Raw genomic sequence first — 18,499 nt, 5'->3', positions numbered from 1 at the left:
AGGTTTCATCACCAAACTCCTCTGTTTACAGTTTGGATGTTGCTAATAATTTATTATTTTCTTACGGTATTAACTAACCAATGATTAAAGTGATTCCTATGATTCTACATTTATTTTTCTTTTAACTAGTAATCATAGAAGCACTTATTTCTGATTTTTCCTTATTTAGATGGTAAATAAAAAAATCTCAAACTACAAAATAAGATAAACTACTTTAAATCTTAGGCTTCTTTCCAACTTCATAAAGGAAGCACATTTTAATAAACTTAAATAGCTGATCTTACCTTGCTGTGCTAGACTAATTCAAATAAACTTCACAAGAGATTAACACATTAAAATGCCGTTCCAAGTTTACATAAAAAAAAAATTCACGATGAGCTGGAAATTTAAAAATACAATCCTAGAAACAAAGTTCAGTTTTGAAATAAATTCTCCCAAAGCAACAAATTCATAGATATAGAAGAGGCAAGAACAAATGTGTTACCTTGATGTTAAAAGAGGAAACTTCGCTGGCTGAGTTTGGTCTGCAAATGATTGCAATAGCAACAGCCTGAACTGGCTGCAGGAACACAGCACAACAGAAAGCAATGAGTCCGCCAAAGCAGCTCCACAGAGTGGCAGGACAGACTGGATGACAAGCACATGCAGATCGGTTTGAATTAGGCATGTTAGGGGGCTGGAACTTGCAGTGTTTGCTCTCCTATAGGACAGGAGAGTTTTCTCCTACTTAACCCCTCAGGGCAAGGTCTTAATAATGGTAACAGCTGGCATACAGAGGGGCTTGATCTGAGCACAAGGTCAGCAAGCCAGGATATGAAGGTGACATGTAATTTCTAGCCTTTTCCTGCTTCTACAGGGAAATTGCACGAACGACTGTTTTTAGTTATAACTTCCTTTGATCTTTTGGATTTTAAGTTACTTAGTAGATTAAAGCCATGTTAGCTGATATTATTTGCTTGCTTAGCCTAACTTAAGTGTTACAGATTGAGTTTTCTGACACATAGAGCTACTACATTTAAACTAACACAAATAAACACCCAATCGTGTTTATTTCCAAGTTCCAGGGATTCTTGTGCTTTTTTCACGAATGACTCTGAGACCCTGCTTTGAGGGCAGGTTTTTTAACAGTTCATAGTTTTAAGAGGCATGGCCTTCCTTTTTAAAAAAGGAAAGTATTAGTCAAAACAGTCCTAAATGTTTTTCTTCATTTTCCTAAACAAAAACAGCAGTTTGTTAAATGAATTTGACACTGACTTCTATAAATGTATGGCCCTGGTGATGTCAGTACGTAAAACCCCACAACCACAACATAAAATCCTGGTAAATACCTGCAAACAAATGCTTTAAACTTACAAATGATATTCTTAGCAAATAAGTGATCATTTATTGAAACCGTGAACTCTAACTCCTCATAAGTTTAATAGTAAAAATGTAGAAACAATTCTTTTAGCAAGATGTTCTGATTAATTAAAAAACGATAGCACTTTCAAAATTTTAAAAGCAGAAGCAAAGGGAGAAAGTTGATAAAATTAGACCTCCTCAAAATAAAAAACAAGTATAGATCAAAGGACATTAAGAAACTTAAAACAGCTCACAGAATGGGAGAAAATAAGTATTGCACATCATGTATTTAAGGGTCTAGTATTCAGAATATGTTAAAAACAAACAAACAAACAAAAACCCTCTTACAATAAAAAGTTAAATAATCCAATTTTAAAAAGGGCAAAATCTTGGAACTGACATTCCTACAAAGATACACAAATGGCCAATAGGAAAGTGAAAAGATACTCAACATCATTAGTGATTTAGGAAAATGTACATCAAAACCACAATGAGATGCCACCTCATATCCACTAGGATGGCTATAAAAACAATTTACAGAAACAAAACAGAAAGTGTGTTGAGGATACAGAAAAACTGGAACCCTTAGTACCCTGCTGGTAGGAATGTAAAATGCTATAGCTACTGAAAAAGCATGTAGCGGATCCTCCAATAATTACACATAGAATTACCATATGATCCAACAATTCCATTCTTAAGTACAGTTGATCCTCACTAGTTGGGGCCTCTGTATTTGTGAATTCATCTACTTGCTATAATTTATTTGTAACCCCAAAATAATCCTTTTGGTGTTTTCACGTCATTCAGACATGTGAGTGAGAGTGGTGAAAATTTTGAGTTATCAAAAGCACAAGGATCCAGCTGAGATCAAACAAGACAATGCTCTTGTGCACAGTGTCATACTGAAAATTAGTATCCCCTTTTGATCTAGTTAGTACCATGCTTTCCATATTCTAGTTTTTGTTGGTGATTTTACAGTTCAAAATGCTCCCTAACTATAGTGCTTAAGCACTGCCTAGTGTTTCTAAGTGCAAAAAAGACTGTGATGTGCCCTAGAAATACATGTGTTTCATAAACTTTTTCAAGCATGAGTTACAAGGTGTTAGATATGAGGTCAGTGTTAACAAATCAGTAATTTGTGTAAGATAAGGTATCTCATAGTTCAACTGTTAAGGAAGCCAGTCCCACATTGCCAACCATGGATTGAATCCTGGCCCCCGAATTTTGAAAATCATACCAGGTGAATGTGTGTGTGCCCCAAATCCCGAAAGGATGAAGAAATGGAAGAAAAAGGATTGCAGAATGATCACACCACACTGGAGCATCCTTTCTTCATTTTTTGCTCTCTTTGCCCAGTGCACATGCCCTCTGGCAATCAAAAAGGAAGAGAGGGACCAGCAGTTGGCATAATGGCTATGTCGCTGGACTCCCATGTAGTCGACCGCAGTTTGAGTCCTAGAACGGTGGCTTAAACTCACGCCGGGTGCATGAGTGTGCATGCCCAAGATCCCAAGAGAATGGAGGAGAAGGGATCACTGCATGGCCATCCCCCCCAGGGGTGATTTCTCGCTTTCTGTCTCTCTGTATCTCTCTGTCTTTCTGGCAAGTGGATGTGCTACACTTACAGCAAAAAACCTCCCCCCCCAAAAAAAAAAAGAAAGAGAAAGAGAAACAAAAACTATATATATAATTACATAGAAACATATGTAAAACAAGGTTATGTACTCATCAATTGATGAATGTGTCATCAGAGATTCATATGAATCTACTCTTACATCTCTTCTAGGAGTAATGATTCAGTATTTGCTAATTCAGCGTGCATTGCAACTTTATGGACTTAACTACCATAAATAATGAGAATCAACTGTACTCAGGAAAATTGAAAACAGAAGTTCATAGAAAAATTTGCATGAGAATATTCATAGCATTATCCATAACAGTCAAAAAATAGAAACTTAAATGTTCACCAACAAATGAACAAACAAAATGTGGTATATCTAAAAGGAATATTACTCAGTCACAAAAACAATGAAACACTGATTACATGGACGAACTTTAAAAACACTGTGTTAAATGAAAGCCAGAAACAGAAGGTCACATATTGTGATTCCATTTATATGAAAAATCTATAAAGACAAAAGGTAGATCAGTGATTTCCAGGGGTTAGGGAGTGAGAAAAGGAAATGGGGAAATGACAGCTTATAGGAATGGAGTTTCTTCTTATGTGATGAAATGTTCTAGAATTTGCTAGTAGCGATAGGTGCATGACCTGTGAATGCACTAAAAGCCACTGAATTGTATACTTAAAAACTTTGAATTTCTCAGTATGTGAGTTATCTCAATTTAATAAAATAAGGAAGGTATAGAGTTTGAGCCACTAGACTGGTTCTTGAAAGTACACCAGAATTCCCTGCAGGGCTGGTGAAAAACCAAGATTACTAGGTCTCATGCCCCAAAATTCTTATTCTGAAGGTCTTGGTTAAGGCTAGAAAATTACTTTTCTAAAAAGTCCTTGGGTGGTGCTGATTCCACTGGTCTGGGACCTACATTTTAAGAACTACTGTGTTAAGACAATGTCTAAGATCCTTTCTGCAGGGTAGGAAAAGTACCTGTCAACTCTGTATTTCCTAAATTTACCTGAAACAGAGCCCATATATATAGCATGGAGTATTATAATGCCAAAAACTTTCCAAGGCAAAAGGAATTAAAGAATTAAAAAGAAAATAAAGGTATCTGAACATTCTTTGATCATCTGAGCAGTACTTTTGTTTCGTTTATTCATTAGTCTCATTTCTCTGTGCTTATATTTGCAAGAAATGTAAGCAAAGATTTTAGAGTTGTTGATCCCATAAATTACTTCAAGAAACTCCTAACATTAGTTAAAGTATTTCAGAAACCAGGGGGCCATCGGGTGGTATAGTGGTTAAGGTGCTGGACTTCCATATGGTCATCACAATGAGTCCCATACATGGTGACTTGAAAACATGCTGGTCATGTGTACGTGCATGCCCAAAATCCCAGGAGGAGAACGAAGGAAAAGGGATGTGGCATGACCACCCTTCCTGGGGGAGGGGAGTGATTTCTCACTTTCCCTCTCACTGTCTCTGTCTCTCTCCAGCAGGCACACACACCCTATGGCAGAAACCTAAAAAGTATCACAGAAACCAAAAACCTGAACACTTCCAACTTACAAACTTGTAAATTCTCACATACATTGTTTAGCAAAATTACTGGTTGGTATGTCTATTTAAAAATGTGGAGTCCAGGTTCAAGTACATTGCTGGTACTGTCACATGGAATATATTATTACTTTCTAAAAAACAGACTGGATTCGTTCCAATCACTTCAGTATGTTTCTCAATATATTACTTAGATGGAAAAGGAAACTGCTTGAGACATTACAAAGTTCAAATATCCTCTGAAAATGATTCATTTTTATTTTTTTCTTATATCATGTTATTTAGATTTCTTTCTTCATTATTAGGAAGACAAAAGAGTACAAAGAAGGGAGAAGAGAGGCCATTGCTGGCAGGAGAGGCACAACACTTAGAACTTCTTAAAAAGTGAAGAAAAAAATAGCTGCTGATTAATAAACTTGTTCTCAGCTGAACATAGTCCAAAATGGAATTCCAAATTTTGATCAACATGGAGAAATAGTGTCTATTTATCTTTCTTCTTGGTTGAAATGTCAAAACAACTATGCCTAAGTAAACTGTGGTCTTAGGTAGACAGTAGAATACTGTTTCTTTTTTTTAATATATGATTACGATTTACTGTGATTAATTAAAGTGTTTGAACTTTAAAAAAATGTACATTTTATCTTATCAGGCTTATTTTCTGTCTAAGCCATGACATTGGAACCACTGCTTCTCATTTTAATATTTTTAAGTGTAATTTCTTTTGTATTTTAAAAAATTTTTTATACATTCAATCACATTATTTAGCTTACAAAGTGAACATTTCAATACGTGAACATTTCTTCCCAGTCCATACTGTATTTTAATGTTTCCGGAGTACACATTTTTAGATTCCCACTGAAGATCTCAGACCAGAACACTATACCACACAGCGTATAGGCCAGTACAAGAATCAGTGGGGACTTGAAGTACAGCCTCAGTACTATCACTCACACGGGTCATGTCATCTTGAACTGGTCATTTACTCCAGTAGTCTCTTAACTACAAAATCCAAACAGATGAGACCATCTCACAGGTCCCTCCTGGCTCTGAATTCAGTTTCTATGAACTGGGATACTACTGTAAAGAGATCAAATAAATTCCAGTTTTACTATTCAAATTTGGATTAGTTAAGAAAAGAAAGACTAGGGACCAACAGAGATGGCGAACAGTTAAGTTGCTACACACTCCCACATGGACCACTGTGGTTCAAATCCCAGACCCAGAGGCTTGAAACTCATGCTGGCATGTGTGCATGAATGCCCAAAATCCTGAGAGGAGAATGAATGAGAAGGGATTACAGCATAGCCATCCCCACATGGTGTGATTTTTTGCTTTCTCTCTGTCTCTCCAACTAGCATACACACCCTATAGCAGAAATTTCTCAAAAAAAAAAAAAAAAAAGGAAAGAAAAGAAAGAAAGACTACTCAAAATTCAGTTAGTAAGTTTAGAGCAAAGACCACGTTGTAAGAGAATTAGAGCTAAATAAATAAATAAATCACAGGACACTGATATCCCTTTCTATGAATTGGAAATAAGCCCAACAGTCCTGCATATTCCGCTCACCTTACAACCTTTTTTAATTTATATTTTTAAAACTTGTACTTCATGATTGTACATCTTTATAACTCATAACATTGTTTTTGAAAGAATGCATGTAGTACATGACCATTAAAGATATTACTATACACATCTTTTTCTACAGAGTGCTTTACATTATTTTTTCTGTGACATTTCTTAATCTTATGGCTTATTTCTCATCTCATTTCCTGTTGAAAATTTGAAAATGTACATTCTCCTCTCTGGAGGTCTCTCAATGCTGCTGTGACCCTTCCTGCCTAGCATTGGTTCTCCCCTGGAAAGGCCCACAGGGACTACCGAGTGTCGTTCCCATGCTCCCTACCTCAAGCCTCTCAGGAAATAATGCTTCTATTTTATGAAAAAGAATGAAACTATGCAATCATGGGTTTCTTCAAACACTAACTCTACCTCCAGCTAATCTCTCACAATGTCTGACCCTCTTTCCTGAATTACTTACTTACATACTAGATCTTCGTTCCCAGTAAGGTAGCCAGGAGCCACATGTGGCTATTAAATTTTAAAATATTTCACGTTAAATAAAATAAAACTTTAGTGCTTTAGTTGCACTAGGCACCACGTTTCGAATGCTCCACAGCCACATGTGGCTGGTGGCCCCCCAATGCGATGGTGCAGAGAGAACTTCGGTCGTCGTAGTTTCACCGCACAGCACACAGCACGGCTTGGCTCTGTACCATCCCATTTCCTTACTGTCTCATTCTCCCTCAAGTCCATCCTCATCCTTACTTCTTTGCCAACACCTTTATCTACTTACAAAAAATGTTTGGTTTTTCTCCTGGTCTAAAAAATTCCCTTCCCTTGGTCTGCTAGTCCTTAGTCTACCCTTTCACTGCCAGATGATAATCGAGCCTCCTCCCATCTCATTCTTTCACTGCTCACAACAGAACCCACCAACTGCTAACTCTGAAAATGAAATTCAATGGTCCTTTCTCAATACCCATTTTCTTTACAGTTCTTAATTACCCAACCTTGCTGGTAATACTCCTTTTTCCATGCTCAATTTCCAACATTTTCTACCTCTTTAACCTCTATTCCATTTTCTTGCCAGATCCCCTTAATTGTATTATTCTAAATGCTGAGCAATATCCAAGAGTTTTGTCCTTTGTCCTTTCTGCTCTGTTTCCTGACTATATCACATTCAGTTTCTAGTCTACATTCTATTTCTGCAGCTTCTACTGTCTTGGGACATTTCAGTATGTATGTCCTGCCAGCAGCTCAAACTCAGTATTCTAAAATATAAATGATCTCATCATCCACAAATAACTTGTTTTCCCTATTTCTACCCACTCTGTCAAGTAAACTCCAAATTTTCACTTAACTTATTGAGCACTTCATTTGTGCTGTATCTTGAGGTAGGTCACCTTTGATCTTTACACCACTGTGCATCCTGGTTCGTTCATTCTCAAGTGTTGGCCATTGTCACATATACCCATCCTTTCCATCACATTCCCTCTGCTACTTTCTTAGCTTAACTTTCCACTGAATTACTGCAACAGCCTAATAGACGTAACCTTATCTACAGTTTCCTACTTTTCCAGTGGAGCAAAATAGAGCTTCTAGATTTATCAACATGAGAGAGAGATCTGATCAAGCTCTCTCCAGTCCGGGTGCTCCATGCCTATTTAGTAAAGTAAATATCTTAGGTGGCGTCAAAACCCTCCACCATCTGGGCCCTTTCCCATCCCACTCAATGTCCTTGCCAAACAACTGCATTTATTCCTAAGAAGCCTGCACACATATCCTCATGCTTACTCTAGCCCTTCTACCAGCAATGACCTTTGTTCATATTTCCAACTGCTACAAGCCCATCCATTCCTTACCACACCTGGCAAATAGCATGCCTTCCATAAAACCTTTGCTGAGTACCTAAGCCAGAAATTCTCTCATCCTAATCTAAGTTATATAACCCTGAGATCTCTGTTACAGCCCTTGACACATGTCTATGTGGTTTTTTTTTCTTTTCTTATCAGTCATTTGTATCTCTTTTTTTTACCATCTTGACCCACATGAAAAGGCTCAGACTCTATTAGCATCATCCTTCTATCCCTTAGAAAGGGTATAAAAGGACATTATATTATGCACTGCATCAAATATTTTACATGATAAATGTTTACTGAATGAATTATAATTTGTTCCTATTATATATACTTTATTGAACAGAGTAAATTTAGTACTGAAATGTGGCCTGCAAAACAAAATCCAGTATACAAAATCCTGCTTTCCTATTGATTTATATGGGCTCCAGGGGGCAATATGGCTGTAAGAATAAGAATAGCCAAGACTCAATATAATTTAAGTATGGCTGCAACATGTTGCAATATTCTCTGCTTTTTTATTCTGAATAATCAACTGCTACTGAATAATAAGGACTAACAGGAATTGTTTTTTCAAGCTTTTCTCTAACTCAGTAGAGGACAGCCCAGAAGCTAACAAGCTTGTTCTTGGACAGTTTTTAACATTTCATCTTGTTTTGTTTCTAAGGTAGGATTTTCTTGGCAGTCACAGAACTATTGTTAAACAATGAAAATAAATAAGTTTGCCCACAAAATAAGCCATTAAAGGTAATAGCCTATAGACTTTCTGTAAACTTGCCAGTTGATCTAATTTTAGCAAATACTATTTCTGTGATAAAGTGTCTTGGAAATAATTGAATTGTGGAGAATCTTAGTTTTTATTCACTATATCCTTCTCTTGATTCAATTAAAAACTAGGCAATTACATGGATTTTTATCAATAATATAGAAATTATTTTGAGCATAGAGAATGAGATTTACTTAATACTAATCTATATACTACCAAAATTTTAAGAGATCAGAAATGAGGTATATATTTTAAAGTAAAAATCAGAGACATCAGTAGATTTTAGACAAAAGATAATCTTTTACTTTTCTGTGGGAAAAAAAAAAAAAGAAAACTGACTATTCAATGTTTAAAATAAAAAGCAAAAATACCAGCCTTCCTTCACCTAACCAAAGAATTACTATTTAAAAACTTTGGGTTCATAGGCCAGCAGGTGGTATGGTGGTTAAGGTGCTGGATACCATATGGCCTACTTGGTGGTTCGAGTCCTGGACTTGGCAGCTTGAAAAACACATTGGGCACATGTGTGTGTGTGCACAAAATCCTGAGAGGAGAATGGAAGAAAAGGGACTGCAGCATTGCCACTCTCCCAGGGGTGATTTTGCCCTTTCCTTCTGTCTCTCTCTAGTGAGCATACATGCCCTTGGGCCAGCCCCATAGCGTAGTATTCAAGGGTCGTACGTAAAGAACTGGATCTCAGACAGCCAACTGCAATTGGAATCCCATTCCAGGGGCTTCAAAAACAAGCTGGGCATGTGTGAGTCCATGCCCCTGGCTCCTGAAAGGGTAGGTGAATGGAGGAGAAAGGGTGTGGTATGAGTTAGTTCCACTGGGGTCATGAGGCAGGATGTATTTTCTTTTTTTCTCTCTCTCCTTGGTGACTGCATGTGCCTTCTGGCAATTAAAATCAATCAATAAATAAACCTTCTTTTGTAACTGCTAATGCTTTTAGCACTTTTTTTTTTTTAATTACTCAATTCTGTATTTTTGGGTTTGCATATTTATTGTGATTTCTGGTTTACATATAGTCACTGCAGATTTCTGTAGGGTTTAATATGGCTTTTTTTTTTCTTCCTTTTGTATTTAGTTTTTTTTGCTATGGGGCATGCGTGCTTCTCGGAGAGACAGAGAGGGAAAGTAAAAAAGCACCCCATTGGGGTGGGGGGGATGGCCTTGCCAAAATTCCTTCTCCAGTCTTCCCTTAGGATTTTGGGCCCACATGCATACATGTCTGGCATATCTTTCAAACTATGGCTCCAGATCTTGAACCACACAGTCACCCAGGTGGGATCCAACTGCCTTAACCACCATGCCACCAGTTGGCCCTAGTATGATTTTTTCAAAGCACTCATACAGTGTGTAAAAATTGTATCATGGATATACACACAGTGATCTTTTCAACACTGAACATTACATTGTACTGTACACAACTGATAATAGTTCTACCAGGGGGAAGGATATATTTTAAATGTGAAAACTCAAGCAAGTCAGTTTATTATAGGTTTCACACCGGAATTTGGGTGGACATTTTGTCTTTAACAATATCTTTTTCTCCCACACAAAGTATAATGTTATGTTTTAGGGGAGGACAGAAAGCTCAGATTTGATAGTTTTATACCAAAAACAAGCTGAATTATTTCAGCCATAACAAAATAACTAGATCATCTCAGAATATAATCTTGTGAAGTGCAATGATTTAAAAGCAAAGCATAATACATCCACAGGCTTTGGAGAGTTCCCAAAATATTTTTGGTTTGCAATATAGGATTTCAAAATGAGATATTTTACTTTTACAACAGAAACCCTTGGCAAGAGATCTCCTTCAAGAACGAAGACCACTATGTCTTGACACTAATCTAATTAGAACATTCTCTTAATGGTTTCAGTTGTATTGTTACCAAACTGAAAATGAACATAAATGAATATGTTATGCATATATTGAGAGGGTTATGACTAATGAAGTGAAACTTTCCGTCAGTCAAACATCATGTACTTACGGGGAAAGTTACACTTTCCTCATGTCATGAAATAAAGACACACGTAAGTTAATTTTCCAAGTTAGACTTTATAGGAAAATAAACTGTTAAATGCAAACAAACACCTGTCTCATTGCTAAAGGTTTAAATTAAGCAATACTGTGACGTATCACATTCTTGGATATAAAATGAAGCTGTATGGAAAAAAGCACATAAAAATTCAAATCCCGCTTTATTATTTATACTTCTTGTAATATGTGATAATATTACTTTTGGCAAGGAAAGAACCCTGAACTATCCAAACTCTAAGATAGAAGACATTAGGGTTAAGAATTTTACAAATGTAGAGGGAGTTGTTTTATATGATGAAAACACAAGCATTAGTTATTCAGAAGTTCAAACAGTTCAAAATTATGAATGTCATGCTATATCTGGCTTTAGAAGTTTGTTTATATGAAATGAAATTCTTCAAGATGACTGTAAAAAGATAAGAAATAAAGCAATGAGAAAGGAGTAAAGACATTTATTCATATCAGAATCTTAGTTTATGAGAAATATGCTCAAGTATTTTACTTAGGCCTCGAAAAAACCTTTTAAAATATTTCAACATAGCAGTGTTGTTAGGCTGAAACCATAGGCCTGGTTGAAAGAATATGTCTATAAATGGGACACCCTTAGGAATTAGGTCATAGAAGGTAAAGGGCTACATATTTAAGGGCAGCATGTCACTAAACTCAGCAAACACCACTTCAAAAACACTGAAAAGAAAATCCCACGACGGTTGTGCTCCAGGATCAGTCTCTTCCAGACCAAGCTATGTTTCTCACATTCATGGCAAATGCCAATGCTGAAAGCCAAGAAGGCAAGTCCTAGTTGACTGATCATTCTCAAATGTCTTTTGTGGGCTGTCACACAGAATGGACCTCCTGGGCGCAGGTCAGTAAACTTTCCAGTCCCGGTGTTGTGAAGTGTGGATACAACACGGTAGCTGTCCCAATGCCTGTATCAAGTCACCATAGGTGTGCTGTGATGTGTGCTGCTACACCACATACTCCACCCACAAAAGACCCCGAATGTTACAACTGGGGCTAGATAAAGCCTGCCACAACTTGAACCACCTTAAACTATCTTTGAGAAGAAAAATCCATGGGTTTGTCTGTTGGCCTGTTCCAGGCACTCAAACAGGATCAGAAAATTTCTGATAAAACTATAAGGAGGAAATAACTATAATTATAGCTAATATAATGTAACTTCTATTCCTGGGACCAGCAGATAGCATAATGGTTACATCGCTGGACTCCCACGTAGTCGACTGTGGCTCAAGTTCCGGACCCAGTGACTTAAACCTCATGCCAGGCACATGTGCATGTGTGCCCAAGATCCTGAGAGGAGAATGAAGGAAAACGAATTGAGGCATGCCCATCCCCCCAGAGGGGGATTGGATTCCTCACTTTCTGTCTGTCTATCTGTCTGTCTCTTTCTCTCGCTCTCTGGCAAATGCACTCACCTGATAGCAAAAATCTCTCTCTAAAAAAAAAGAAAATACTTCTATTCCTTTATAATAGAAATCATAACCTAATCTTAGAATAAAAACTACTATGGTCAATAGGTAACAGGCACTGCTTTACAACAAAGCAATTTGTAAGCAAAGAAACGCCAAAGGAGATGAGTGGCCCAGTCCCATAACTTAATTGCTAAGCACTGTGCATAGAGAGCTGGAACCCACTTGGCTGACTGGTTTGAATCCTGGCCCTGGCAGCTTGAAAAACAAGAAGAGTGTATGAGTATGTGACCAAAATCCTGACAGCATGGAAGAGCAGAGGAAAAAGGATTATGTCATGACTGTGGCCAATGGGAAGGGAAGGTTCCTCTCTATCTCTCCATTTCTCTGGTAAGTGCATGTGCCCTTTGGTAATAACAATTCAAAAAGAAAGGAAAGGGAGCTAGGCATTCTGATACGTTGATTACAAAGTAACAAAAAAATGGGCTTATATAATTATTAGCAGCAGGAAACTATTTTGATTTACTAAGCAAGTCATCATCTTAGCATTTTAAGTTTTGTTAGTGACAGGTTATCACTAAAAGGACCTTTTGCCTTAAAATTAAACAGAAAAGAGATACTTATCACAACGTTATTAGTGATACTCAGTATTTAGACTTGGCAAAAATCACGAATGTGTCTTATATAAGATAATGAAAACTGGAGGAAAAAAAAAAATGGAAGAGCCAGAGAAAAACAATTAGTAAGTTCTATGTTTTCTTCCTAAGTTAAGGCATTTGCCTTGGTTAGTCACCCAAACAGTTTTTGTTTCTTGGACATCTTTGTCAGTAACCAAGAATTCCTAAGTATGTACTCTACTTAATACCCTCAAGTCACATTCCCTTACGCATTACAGACAACAAAGCCCTCAACCACAACGAAGGAACACGATGCACTCCCCCTTCCCATCCCTGTGGGGCCGTCAGCAATGCAGTATTCCTTCCTCTGCCAAGTCCAATGCCTTGGTAATACATGTCCGCACCCTGCTGACTCTGCAAGGAATCAAATCCAGCATGAAGGATCAAGCTCAGATCCCCTACATACCAGTAAGTGTAACTGTCACAGATCTCTAATCTTGCAGAGAGCTAAAATGGTCCTTCATTTGCATCAAAGAAGCATAACTTTTTGAAATAACTGTTTTTCCCAATCAGATTTTACTTGTGATGACACAAACTGTTTATAGTGATATGCCCACAGAAGGCACTCAGAGACAGGGTCCAGGAAAACTATAGCTGAACTCAGATTCCAGAAAGCCGGGAGAACATGAAAGAGGCTCGCCTTTGCTGTGATGATCCTAAGTTCTTCATGTCTTTTGACACTCAAGGGCTAGGTTTTACAGGCTCTCTCGCTATACCTCTTGGGGGGATGGTCTGATATTTATCATTAACAGTGTCTGCAGTCCCTGGTCTCACAGTGATAAACTACTTATGTCCTTTTCAAGAGGGTAAATGAACAAAACATTAGGAAGGTGAGAATAGTAATAAATCAGGTAAGGTCTGGGACCAGCAGGTGGCGTAATGGCTATGTCGCTGGACTCCCACGTAGTCGACCGCAGTTCGAGTCCTGGACCCGATAGCTTAAACTCACGCTGGCATGTGTGCATGTGTGCCCAAGATCCTGGGAGGAGAATGGAGGAGAAGGGATTATGGCGTGGCCATGCCCCCGGGGGGGGTGATTTCTCACTTTTTGTCTCTCTGTCTCTCTCTGTCTTTCCGGCAAGCACACGTGCCCTATAGCAAAAACCTCTCCAAAAAAAAAAAATGAGGTAAGGTCATGTTGCCCATGTCCTCTTGTTTTTGAAGACAAAGCCCCTTGAACAGTTCCTAAGAAAACTTGCAATCCAAATTAGTAATAACATACCTCACCAAGTCACACACAAAAAATTATTTTCTGAACTCAGCTTTAAAGCATAAGATGAATATCCCTTTGATATAATATGTTTTGGAAGGCAATTAAATTTGCATATAATAATAGACAGTTACTTCTAGATTCTGGTACTATATTTAAAAGTTCAACTGAATATTTGCTCAAGTGCCCCTAAAAGAGTTTTTATTTTTAACAAGTTTCTTTTAAAAATGTAAATCCTGGTCACTTTGATCAAGACCAACTTCAAATAGAGAAGCAAGGAATTTTAAACAACCTAAAGATTTTAATAATTTCCTTTGAATCACCTGGCATCAGAAAAAGCTTATGGAAGCTTGGTTAAAAAAATAATAATATATATACATATATATGTACTATATAAATACATTTTACATATTTTAATTTAAATATACATTTATATAGCTTATATAAAATATATTTTACATTAAGAAATCAGTATTATTTACATAAGCAGACATTACTTATTTTTGTTGTTGTTGTTTCTAATGTATTTGGAAAAAGAAAAAAACAAAGAACTGTTTCCACTCTCAAGAACAAATCTGGGAATAAAACAGATTATCCTCACTTGGGTCTAGAGTGTATCAAACAAAGGATATTTCAATTTAAAATTTTATTAAAGTTATCTCAAAGATAAGGGCTAATAGGATCCTATTTTTTTATCTACTCCTTTACTGAATATTTAATGTTAGTATATTGCAACTTTTCTTTAAAGACAAAAAGTAGCAAAAGCAGATTAAGAGAAAAGGGGAACCTATCAAAGATAACATCTTTTTTATTTTTTTTGAGAGGTTTTTGCTACAAGGTGCGTTCACTCGCCAGAAAGACAGAGAGAGACAGACAGAAAGCGAGAAATCACCCCCCAGGGGAGGATGGCCACGCCGCAATCCCTTCTCTTCCATTCTTCTCTTGGAATCTTCGGCACGCACTCACACGGCACCAGCGTGAGTTTAAGCCACCGGGTCCGGGACTCAAACCACAGTTGACTACATGGGAGTCCAGAGACATAGCCGCTACTCCAACTGTTGGTCCCACAAAGATAACATTGTATTGCTAAGCAAATAAAGAATGATTACAAGGGAAATATAGTATGAGTCATTTTAATGTTTCATGACTCATTTTTTTCAAATAATCTAACTCAAAATATTTTGGATCATTTGAGTCTAATAGTGATATCCCCACTCTATACTGGCACAGATAAGCTAATATTTTGCTATATGAAAGTCAATTATCTTATTCATGAAAAATAAAACAATTTATTTGCTTAACTCCTTAACATTTTAAAAAAAATTCAGTCTTAATTTTATATCTTGTTTCTATTCATTTCACAGGAAAATATTTGAAAGCCTTTAAGTGACTACCAAGTAGCACAGAAGCAGGCAGGGAAGCCTACTTCTCTCATCAAAATAACCCTTTTTAATGTAATAGGTCCCAGTCACTATTTTTACTTCATGCCAATAAAATACAATTAGAAGTTTATTTAAGTATGAGGTGTTTGTTTTTGTTTTAGCACTCTTGCTATAAATGTCTCATCATGCAGGTTGAGAGTCATGCAAATTGTCCCATACCCCGAGATCATATCGCTGCATATGGCAACTATGCCTCATTCTTACTCCCACTCTGTCACATGGCAATACTCAGACATGAAAGTGTGTCCCCATTACTGTGCTATTTTTCTTGTTCACATTCTTCAGTGAAACCTCAAATAACCAAATAAGTTCAGCAAAAGTTTACTGATGCTTAAGGACATACTGTGATTGGCTTCTATTTTTCTGCTATCTAATAAGCTCTGAAAATAAATTAGAGTTTAAAAAGAACACTTTGATGGCTCGATGAGTCAACCCCCTATAATGAGACTTGAAGAAACCCCTTTAAGAGTTCAACATCTGAGGAAACTAAGGCAAACAGAATAACGAGAAAAGGAAGTCACAGAAGGCAAATGGTAAATGGGACGTAGGAAATGGAAAATAGCCAGAAGTAGTATCAGGGTGATAAATGTATGACGTGTACATCAAATAATGGGGAAGAACCAACGAAGAAACTGAGGGAATCTGAGGGGAAAGTAGGAAACTGAGGGGGAGGAGAAAACACAACACCGAAAATAGGTAGGTAAGTGAGAAGGAAAAGTAGGTGTTGTATGCTATAATCTGATACAGAATAGTAATCTGGATTCTAAGACAGTTAAGGGGGAGGAAAAAACACAAAGGAGAACACTGTAATACTACATATACCTAGAATGACTACTCACAAAGACATGACCAAGCCCTCTTGCAAACTGTGGATCTTCTTGATCTTTTTTTTTTTTTTTCTTCTTCTTATAACCCCAAAGCACGCATTATGCATTATAATTCTGGATATTCAGGAACTTGGTTAAAAGCACATCAGTAAGAGCTTATGAAAAATAGGGGATTTCTGGGAATCCCAAAGATAGGAGCCAGGTTCCTTTGGCCTTTCACAAAGATCACGTGTGCCGACTGCTGCCACTGCACGCGCCTTCTTTGTTATTTTTCGAGTTGGCATCCACCACCTCACTCCCTCATTACAATAATTTCTTCCATCTGTGAAAGACAAAAAAGGCACCAAAAGCCACTCCTCCTTTGAGAATTCCTTAATCTTTGCTCTACATAGTCTCATACTTGAAGCAAAATAAATGCCAAATTCTCCCAGTTCTTTGGTGCAAAGATACTCTTGCCTCCTAAGCGCCTCAAACTAGCAGCAGCAATAAGTTTTGGCTTATAGAAGATTCTCTCTGATACTATGATAACACTTACTTCATACTAATATCTAGTGAGCCTTTATTCTAAGTTCTAAGGAACAATAGGAAAACAGGTTTTAACCATAGTTAATATAGCACAAGGAGATAGTTTTTCAAATGCTCTAAACCAGTGGTCCCCATCCGTTTTGGCACAAGGGACCAGTTTTGTGAAAGACAAATCATGGATTGGTGGCGGGGAGGGGTGGTTTCAGGATGATCCGAGCCCATTACATTTGACCAGTTTTGTGAAAGACAAATCATGGATTAGTGGCGGGGAGGGGTGGTTTCAGGATGATCCAAGCCCATTACATTTATTGTGTATTTTATTTCTATTACATAGTAATATATAATGAAATAATTATACAACTCACTATAATGCAGAATCAGTAGGAGCCCTGAGCTTGTTTTCGTGCAACAAGATGGGAGCTCCTTTGAGGATCAAATGCTGGTGATCTGAGAGAAGATGATGGGAAGTGGCTGTAAATACAGATGGAATTCGGCTCACTCACCTCACTGTTCACCCCTGCTATGCAGCCCAGCTTCTAACACACCCCAGACCAGTATGGCCTGGGTGTTGGGGACCCCTGCTCTAAACTAACCATTAAAGAGAACACAGTTGGAGAAGATAGCATTTTTACCAAAAAAGGGAAAGCACCCAAATCAGTTACTCTTAACTTATTAAAGAAATATGTTTCTACTCATTAGAGAAAACAAATTATCGGTTTGTCAGAAAAGTCATGATGTATTTTTCTATGTTCTTCTATGTAAAAATGTATCATGACTTTTCTGACAACCCAGTACTAGAGTTTACCTAGATTAAAAAAAAAAAGTCAGCTAAAAAGGATGTCATCTCATTTTTCTCTATATAGATACTCCCTATAAGAAGGGTTCCAAAAAGTTTAAAAGAACCTCCCAGTCACTCTTACATAAACCCTCAGCCTGATAAAACAACTCCCAAAATGAGCCTTGAACTCTACTACCTTCACACAACAAACTCGCATTGCTCCTTTTCAGTGCACAGCCTCCTATGAGATTGGCAAAGCTGCATCGTACTCACTGAGATCATTCTCATTTTGGATTACCTAACAATAAGGTCATATATTGAATATACTGGATACCTGCAGTGTCTCAGGGGGCCTACATCTTTGTTGAATTAAGTCAATGCAAAGGGGCCAGTCTGTGCCATGGTGGTTGGGAGGGGGCTGGATCCCATTTGGCTAACCACATGGTTAGAATCCAGGACCCAGCAGCTTGAAAAAACCCATTAGGCACATGTGAGTGTGTGTGCAAAATCCTGGAAGGAGAAACGGAAGAGAGGGAATTGTGATGTGGCTATTTCCTCAAGGGGTAAACTTGCTTACTCTCTCTCTTCTGTGAGCACACACATGTTATAGAAAATTAAAAGGAAAATTTATTGTCACAGTTTAAGATATGATCACATATTCTCAAAGACAAGAAATAACTCCCATATATATTAAATCAATTTCAGTATTATTTTCTAACTTCATGTCTTCCTTCTGGGGCAACTTTTCTTCTTGCTAAGTTTATCTTTTAATATTTCTCCTGGAGAGTTATGTAAATGGTACTCTTATTTTTACATGTGTAAAAATTTCTTAATTTTGCTCTCATTCTTTTTTTTTTTTTTTTTTT

The 18,499-nt window shown here is 37.3% G+C and overlaps 1 protein-coding gene across 2 annotated transcripts in view; it reads right to left on the bottom strand.

Moving 5' to 3' along the window:
- DISP1 (dispatched RND transporter family member 1) overlaps positions 1–18,499 on the bottom strand; it is a 182,211-nt gene that overhangs the window by 75,690 nt on the left and 88,022 nt on the right. The window contains exon 1 of one of the 2 annotated variants that reach the window (XM_006171972.3): positions 485–610. The exons of the other annotated variant lie outside the window; for it this stretch is intronic. The gene's annotated coding sequence lies outside the window, so the exon portion shown is untranslated. Of the gene's footprint in view, positions 1–484; positions 611–18,499 lie in introns of those variants that run through there. 2 annotated transcript variants of the gene reach the window in all.

This window comes from Tupaia chinensis, unplaced genomic scaffold, assembly GCF_000334495.1.
Source record: "Tupaia chinensis unplaced genomic scaffold, TupChi_1.0 Scaffold150175_1, whole genome shotgun sequence".
Taxonomy (NCBI): domain Eukaryota; kingdom Metazoa; phylum Chordata; class Mammalia; order Scandentia; family Tupaiidae; genus Tupaia; species Tupaia belangeri.
The sequence above is the reverse complement of the archived record's forward strand: the minus strand, read 5'-3'. Positions and strand labels throughout refer to the sequence as shown.